Consider the following 9,408-nt stretch of genomic DNA (forward strand, 5'->3'; position numbering starts at 1 on the left):
CATCCCAAATCATAGGTTTCAGACAGCACTCACCTATGAATGGCTAAGAAATCCAGCTCGGAAAAGTCAAAAAGTAACCCAACCCACACATCCCAAATCATAGGTTTCAGACAACATATACCTATGAAAGACTAAGAAATCTAGCTCAGAAAAGCCCGAAATAGTAATGTACATATCCCGAATCCTAGGTTTCAGACAGCATTCTCACAAACACTAAGAAACATGGCTCAGAATCTGGAAATAACCAGTACTATTGACTGGTTGAACGAACACCCATCATTGAAGATATAGCTCTGAAAAAGTCCAAAAGCAAACTATACCTCCCATATCATAATTTCCTGGAAGGACACACCTATGAAAGACTAAGAAATCTAGCTCAGAAAAGTCAAAAAATATCAACCCACACACCCCCAAATCATAGGTTTCAGACATCACACACCTACGAAAGACTAAGAAATCCGGTTATGAAAAGTCAGAAATAGCAACTCACACATCCCAAATCATAGGTTTCAGACACCACACACCTATGAACGGCTAAGAAACCTAGCTCAGAAAAGTCAGAAATAGCAAATTACATATCCCACATCATAGGTTTCAGACAACAAACACCTATGAAAGGCTAAGAAATCCAGCTCAGAAAAGTCAAAAGTAGCAATCCATCCACCCCAAACTATAGGTTTCAGACAACAAACACCTATGAAAGTCTAAGAAATTCAGCTCAGAAAAGTCAAAAGTAGCAATCCACCCATCCCAAATCATAGGTTTCATAGAACACACGCCTATGAAAGACTAAGAAATCCAGCTCAGAAATGTCAAAAATAGCAAACTACATACCCCAAATCATCGGTTTCAGTCAACACACATCAAAGATAGACTAAGAAACCTAGCTCAGAAAAGTCAAAAATAGCAAACTATTCATCCCAAACTATTGGTTTCAGACAACATTCACCTACGAAATACTAGAAAACCTTAGCTCAGAAAAGCCTGAAATAGCAAACTATACATCCCAAATCATAATTTTCTGACAACGCATACCTATGAAAGGCTAGGAAATCCAGCTCAGAAAGGTCGAAAATAGCAAACTACACATCCCAAATCATAGGTTTCAGACACCACCCACATATGAAAGACTAAGAAATCCAACTCAGAAAAGTCAAAAATAACAAACTACATATCCCAAATCATAAGTTTCACTCAACACACATCAACGAAAGGCTAAGAAACCTAGCTCAGAAAAGTCAAAAATAGCAAACTATTCATCCCAAACTATTGGTTTCAGACAACATTCACCGACGAAATACTAGAAAACCTTAGCTCAGAAAAGTCGGAAATAGCAAACTATACATCCCAAATCATAATTTTCTGACAACGCATACCTATGAAAGGCTAGGAAATCCAGCTCAGAAAAGTCGAAAATAGCAAACTACACATCCCAAATCATAGGTTTCAGACACCACACACCTATGAAAGACTAAGAAATCCAACTCAGAAAAGTCAAAAATAACAAACTACATATCCCAAATCATAAGTTTCACTCAACACACATCAACGAAAGGCTAAGAAACCTAGCTCATAAAAGCCTGAAATAGCAAACTACTCATCCCAAACTATTGGTTTCAGACAACATTCACCTAGGAAATACTAGGAAACCTTAGCTCAGAAAAGCCTGAAGTAGCAAACTACACATCCCAAATCATAGGTTTCAGACAACACACATCAACGAAAGACGGGTGCACGGGAGAGCCTTTGTGGGTCTGTGTGTCCCTTGAGGGTCGGTGGTCCTTTGGGAGCTCGGGGGGACCTTTGGGGACCGGGGTATGGGCGTTGGGGGGCCGGGGATGGCATTGGGGGGGCTGGGTAGGCCTTTGGGGCGCCGGGATGGTCTTTGAGTGCCTGGGGGACATTTGGGGACCGTTGGAGGGCCTTTGGGACCCCGTTGGTCCTTTGGGAGCTCGATGGGCCTTTGGGGACCGGAGGATGGCCTTTGGGGCACAGGGAGGGCCTTTGGGTGCCTGAGGGACATTTGGGGACCGGTGGAGGGCCTTTGTGACCCCGTTGGTCCTTTGGGAGCCCTGGGGGACCTTTGAGGACCAGGGGAGGGCCTTTGGGGCGCCAGGGGACCGGTGGATGGCCTTTGTGACCCCGTTGGTCCTTTGGGAGCTCGATGGGCCTTTGGGGACCGGAGGATGGCCTTTGGGGCACAGGGAGGGCCTTTGGGTGCCTGTGGGACATTTGGGGACCAGTGGAGGGCCTTTGTGACCCCGTTGGTCCTTTGGGAGCCCTGGGGGACCTTTGAGGACCAGGGGAGGGCCTTTGGGGCAGTTGGGGGCCGGTGGAGGGCCTTTGGGACCCCGTTGGTCCTTTGGGCGCTCGCTGGGCCTTTGGGGACCGGAGGATGGCCGTTGGGGCACAGGGAGGGCCTGGGGGGGCCGGAGGGACATTTGGGGACCGGTGGAGGGCCTTTGTGACCCCGTTGGTCCTTTGGGAGCCCTGGGGGGCCTTTGAGGACCAGGGGAGGGCCTTTGGGGCAGTTGGGGGCCGGTGGAGGGCCTTTGGGACCCCGTTGGTCCTTTGGGAGCTCGATGGGCCTTTGGGGACTGGAGGAGGGTCTTTGGGGGCACAGGGAGGGCCTTTGGAGCACAGGGATGGTCTTTGGGGGTCCGGGGGGGGGACAGTTGGGAGCCTGGGGGCCTGGGGATGGCCTTTGGGGGTCTGGGTGGGTCTTTGGGGGCGCCGGTGGCCCTTTGGGAGTTTGGGGGGCTTTGAGGACCGGGGGCTTCCTTCGGGGTTGGGGTAGGAGGATTGGGACCCTTTGGGGTTGGGTTAGAGGACCTCACAACACTGTTCAAATGAAACTTGTGTATTATAACGACCACACTCAAAACCTCCTCCAAAATCTCTTCAAAATCTTCTTTTATAATGTCTCTATCTGTTTCGCCGAAATAGTTCCATAACCTGTCTAAAACGGTTTCACCCAAATAATCCCTAAACGTAAATTCAGCGTGTTCCTTTGTTATTGGCATCTCTGCGTTAACGCATTTCAAATTAATATTAAACCTTCTCGCGCGCTAAAACAATTCATCGCTAAGATGTTTCTTGCCTAATTGTTTCCATGGCCTTTGGTTATTAATATCCTTTGGAGTTCGACCAGTAGAACTGTTCCCGAGTCAAAGACATTAATGATTTTGTATCTATTCCTGGAAAAATGTTTCTAGGTGAAAATTTTTAAAGTCTGACAGATGATATCATTGATTGATTGATCTGTCAAGAAAGGAAAATTAATTTGTTGTTTCTAAGGGGAATTATTGATTCACGATAGGTGAATTGAGGTCGACAGCACAGGTGTCCTGACTCGTGACAGCACCACGTGGTTTATGGTTTTCTCAGTGAGAAAGTTCCTGTTTTTCAAATTCTCACTGAGAAAACCATAAAACAGACATGAATTGCTGTTGACATCCATAAATGTGACAAAGTTCATGTTTTTCAAATTCTCACTGACATAAACCATAAAACATCCATAATTTGATGTTGACATCCGAGAAAAACATGTTGACATACATAAATGTGAGAAAATCCATGTTTTTCAAATTCTCACTGACAAAAACCATAAAACATCCATAATTTGATGTTGACATCCGAGAAAAACATCAAATAAATCGAACAACACACATATCCAACCATGAAAACAACCATAAATGCGACAAAATTCATGGTTTTCCAAGTGATAATTTCATCTTTTTTTTAATTCTCACTGAGAAAACCATAAAACATCCATAATTTGATGTTGACATCCGAGAAAAACATCAAATAAATCGAACAACACACATATCCATCCATGAAAACAACCATAAATGTGACAAAATTCATGGTTTTTCAAGTGAGAAAAATTCTGTTTTTTCATTCTCACTGAGAAAACCATAAACCACGTGGTAATCGTCGGAGTATAAGACCCCTCTCTACTAACGTGAAAAAAAAATTATTCAAGAAAAAAAAGTTGCTCTTGCGGGGGTACAAAGCGATGTTAGAACTTCAAACGAACAAAAAAGTTGCTTTGTAGATTGCAAAAAATATATCGACAAAAATAAATAAAATAAAGTGACATTTTAATATTTTTTAAAATCCATAGAATTCTATAAGCTAACTAATGCTTCACTGTCAGCCAAGCTTGCTTGAGTGTTTTGTAGAGATATATAGTTATATACTAAAAGTTATTGAAATCATGGCCTTATAATAAAAAATTTCCATTAGGCTACTTACGGAATTTTGGCTCCCAACAGAGCATCCCTTTTTGGAATATGTTTTGAGTTTTCAGCAAAACGCTGGTTTCTAGAATTCTACAGATATTGAAAAATATCACGAGTCAGTTTATTTGAGATAGTTTTGTAGATGCGTAACCTACAAAGCAACTATTTTTATTCTTTTTAAGTAAGTTTCAACTTCGCTCTTTATTTCCCGTAAGAGAAAATTCATCTTTCAATAAAGTTTTTCCATCATGTCGTTCCGTGGAGGAACAGGAAGCCATAGTGCTCAAATAGTCATGGGCAGGAATTTATCTAAAGAGAAAATTTTTATGTTAAGCTTATAGGGGCAAAGGGATAATCTTGAGATTCCTTGAGGGACGAAAATACCTCCCTCTTTCGTAAGTAAATACCTGGTCTGTAACTTACTTTCAGAACTTCATAAGAATCAATACTGGCAAGCAATTTTTTTTAATTTAATATAAACTTAATCTGTCTACATTTACTAACCCATCCCTCCTTCTCTGTAAAATTCTTGATTTTTGATCCATTTCTAAGAAATATTGAATGGCGCATCTGTATACCCCCCCCCCTTTCTTTGATATCCTGCGAAAGGCTGATAAGTATTGATACAGTAACTCATAATCATAGGCAGCGCTTGCGCTGCCTAAGTAAAGAACGATGTTTGCACAATGTATTATTTTTTTCCAGGGCACTTCGTATCGAAGGAGATGTCGTAGAAACTACGAAAGGGCTCATTCAATTGGAAATTGGATTGACCCTTTTTAATGGTAAGTGATTGGAGGGCAGCTGGCCCCCCCTCCCCCCTCACGCCCACCTTTTCCCCCAACACATCCAATCAAAATTTTAAGATAGCCATTTTGTTCAACGGAGTTGAAAGATCTGGAAATTAGGTCTTTGAGGATGACAGGGCCCCCCACAGTACTCAGGGCAAGGGTTTTAAGTTATGCCCTGGTGGCATATAAGGTTTTTATAGGACGCGTTGTCGTAGAAACTTCAAAAAGGGCTCATTCGATTGTAAATTGAAATAGCTAGTGGCCTTTTTAATAGTCGAAAGTGATTGGAAGGTAATTAACACCCCTTCCACGCCCACCATTTTCCCAAACTCATCCAATCAAAATTTTGAGATAGGCTTTTTGTTCCGCGAAGTTTAAAGCTCATAAAATTATACCTTTGAGCGGGTCACTCCCCCAACAGTCTTCAGGGCAAGGCTTATAAGTTATGCTCTGGGGGCATTTAAGTTTTTATTGAAATGTTTGTCGTAGAAACTTGAAAAAGGGCTCATTCGATTGGAAATTCAAAGGTCTGGTGCATTTTTTAATAGTCGAAAGTGATTTGAGGGCAACTAGCCCCCCTCTCACGCCCATCTTTTCCCCCAACACATCCAATCAAAATTTTTAGATAGCAATTTTGTTCAGCGTAGTTGATTTCCAGATAGAAATTATGTTTTTGAGGAGGACAATACCCCACAGCCCCCAGGGGAAGGGTTGCAAGTTATATCATGGGGGCAAATAAGATTTTTATAGAAGGCGTTTTGGTAGAAACTTCAAAAAAGGCTCATTCTATTGGAAATTCAAAGGGCTAGTGCCCTTTTTAATAGTCGAAAGTGATTGGAGGGCAACTAACCCCCCTCTCACGTCAACCTTTTCCCCAAACACATCCAATCAAAATTTTAAGATAACCATTTTGTTCAACGTAGTTGAACATTCTGGAAATTAGGTCTTTGAGGATGAAAACCCACCCACGGCCCTCAGGACAAGGGTTGTAAGTTATGCCCTTGTTATGTTATGCCGTAAAATATGACCTGGTTAAGTTATGTTCCGCGTAGTTTAAAGTTCAGGAAATTATACCTTTGATTAGAACACGCCCCTCACAGTCTTCAGGGCAAGGGTTATAAGTTATTCCCTGGGGGTATATAAGTTTTTATTGAAATCTTTGTCGTAGAAACTTGAAAAAGGGCTCATTTGATTGGAAATTCAAAGGGCTAGTGCCCTTTTTAATAATCTCGAAAGGGATTTGAGGGCAACTAACCCCTCTCTCACCCCCACCTTTTCCCCAAACCAATCCAATCAAAATTTTTAGATAGCCATTTCATTATACGGAGTTGAAAGTGTTGGAAATTAGTTCTTTAAGGATGACAATCCCTCCACCCCCAAAGCCCTCAGGGCAAGGGTCGTACGTTATGCCCTGGGGACATATAAGGTTTTTATAGAAAGCGATGAGTAGAAAGGCCTTATTGACTCGTGACCCTACACCATATATGGGCAAAGAGTTCCTAGGGAGAACACCTGTGCTGTCAGTCCTGACCCTACACCAAATATGGGCATGGAATCCCCAGGGAGAATGATTTGCATAATCGAGGGGAAGGTATTGATTCACGAAAGGGGAATTAAGAAACAATTATGGCTTCTTTGGTCTTTAAGTCTGAGGGATAAATCGTTGTCCAGGTGCAACTACACTGGGGGTGATTTACATAATCGGTGACGAAGGTATTGATCTAGGCCAAGAGGGGGAAAGTAGATTTCCGAGAACTTGATTTACATAATCGAGGGGAATTATTGATTCACGAAAGGGGAATTAAGAAACAATTATGGCTTCTTTGGTCTTTAAGTCTGAGGGATAAATCGTCTTTAGGTCACAGGGGTCGATTTATTTGTTGTTGTTGTTGTTTGGCCAAGTGCACGCTAGGGGCGAATGTTAAGATCCATGAATAGGAAACAGGATCACGTGTTTGCATAATCGAAGTGGGTCAATGACCTCAATTCCCCTTTCGTGAATCAATAATTCCCCTTAGAAACAACAAATTAATTCCCATTTCCTGACAAATCAATCAACCATGACATCATCTGTCAGACATTAAAAAACTTCGCCCAGAAACAATTGTCCAGGAATAGACCCAAGACATTAACAAACTTCGCCCCGGAAACAATTCTACTGGTCGAACTCCAAAGATATTAATAAACTTCGCCCTGGAAACAATTCTCCAAGAAACATCTTAGAGATGAATAGATTAACGCGGGAAAAGGTTTCTTAGTAATTTCAAATGTGACAGCGCAGGGATGCCAAAAACAAAAGGAACACGCTGAAATTACGTTTAGGGGTTATTTGGGTGAAACCGTTTTAGACATTTTAGGGAAATTATTTCGGTGAAACAGTTATTTCGGCGAGACATTTTAAAAGATGATTTTAGAAGATGTTTTAGAAGAGGATTTGAGGGTGAAACTCTGTGGTCGTTATAATACACAAGTTGTATTTGAACAGTGTTGTGAGGTCCTCTACCCCAAGGGCTCTGATCCACCTACCCCAACCCCAAAGGGTTCCGATCCCCATACCCCAACCCAAAAGGAAGCCCCCGGTCCCCAAAGGTCCCCCGGGCTCCCAAAGGACCCCCGGCGCCCCAAAGGCCCCTGAGCCCCAATTTTTTTATACTTTTTTATGGCTTTATTATATCTTTTCAGAACAAGTTATTTTCTTAATGTCCATCCTAAACCTATTTTACAAGTTGAAGTACCCATCCTTTTCACCCACAACTTTACTATACTGCTTTTTGAATGCTCCAACACCAACCAATACTTTTCAAAGGCATTTCAGAACAAGTTCTTTTCTTAATGTCCCTCCTAAACCCATTTTACAAATTGAAGTACCCATCCTTTTTACACACAAAATTTTTTACTTTACAGCTTTTTGAATGCTCCAACACCAAGCAATACTTTTCAAAAGGCATTTCAGAACAAGTTCTTTTCATATTGACCGTCCTAAACCCATTTTACAATTGAAGTACCCATCCTTTTCACCCACAACTTAGTTATAGGTAAGAGTTTGAAGTTTTACCTTAGAGACTTAGCTTAGAGTTTTAGTTTGGTTTAGTTTTAGTTAAAAGTTTAGAGTTTTTTAGCTTAGAGTCTTAGCTTAGAGTTTTTGTTAGAGTTCTAGTTTAGTTAATTTTTAGTTAAGAGTTTAGAGTTTTTAGCTTAGATTCTCAGTTTAGAGTTTTATTCAGAGTTCTAGTTTAGTTTAGTTACAGTTCAGAATTTAGAGTTTTAGCTTAGAGTCTTAGCTTAGAATTTTACTTAAAGTTGTAGTTTGGTTAAGTTTTAGTTAAGAGTTTCGAGTTTTAGCTTAGAGCCTTAGCTTAGAGTTTTTGTTAGAGTTCTAGTTTAGTTTATTTTTGGTTAAGAGTTTAGAGTTTTACCTTAGAGTCTTAGCTTAGAGTTTTAGTTAGAGTTGAAGTTTAGTTTAGTTACAGTTAAGAATTCAGAGTTTTAGCTTAGAGTCATAGCTTAGAGTTTTACTTAAAGTTTTAGTTTGGCTAAGTTTTAGTTAAGAGTTTCGAGTTTTAGCTTAGAGTCTTAGCTTAGAGTTTTTTTTGTTAGAGTTCTAGTTTAGTTTAATTTTAGTTAAGAGTTTTATTTTTTACCTTTGAGTTTAAGTTAGAGTTCTAGTTTAGTTTTAGTTTTAGTTAAGAGTTTGGTGTTTTACATAAGAGTCTTAGCTTAGAGTTTTTGTTAGAGTTCTAGTTTAGTTTAGTTTTTTAAGAGTTTAGAATTTTAGCTTACAGTCTTAGCTTAGAGTTTTTTTTGTTAGAGTTCTAGTTTAGTTTAATTTTAGTTAAGAATTTGATTTTTTACCTTTGAGTTTCAGTTAGAGTTCTAGTTTAATTTAGTTTTAGTTAAGAGTTTTGTGTTTTACCTTAGAGTCTTAGTTTAGAGTTTTAGTTAGAGTTCTAGTTTAGTTTAGTTTTAATTAAGAGTTTAGAATTTTATCTTAGAGTCTTAGCTTAGAGTTTTTGTTAGAGTTCTAGTTTATTTTAGTTTTAGTTAATAGTTTAGAGTTTTACATTTGAGTTTCAGTTAGAGTTCTAGTTTAGTTTAGTTTTAGTTAAGAGTTTAGAGTTTTTAGCTTAGAGTCTTAGTTTAGAGTTTTTTGTTGAAGTTCTAGTTTAGTTTAGAGTTTTAGCTTAGACTTAGAGTTTTAATTAGAGTTCTAGTTTAGTTTAGTTATAGTTAAGAGTTTAGAGTTTTAGCTTAAGGTCTTTGCTTAGAGTTTTAGTTAGAGTTCTAGTTTAGTTTAGTTTTAGTTAAGAGTTTAGAGTTTTAGCTTAGAGTCTTAGCTTAGAGTTTTTGTTAGACTTCTAGTTTAGTTTAGTTAT

Source organism: Artemia sp. Qi Xiang Cuo, chromosome 9 (assembly GCF_049724085.1).
Source record: "Artemia sp. Qi Xiang Cuo chromosome 9, ASM4972408v1, whole genome shotgun sequence".
Classification (NCBI taxonomy): Eukaryota; Metazoa; Arthropoda; class Branchiopoda; order Anostraca; family Artemiidae; genus Artemia; species Artemia sp. Qi Xiang Cuo.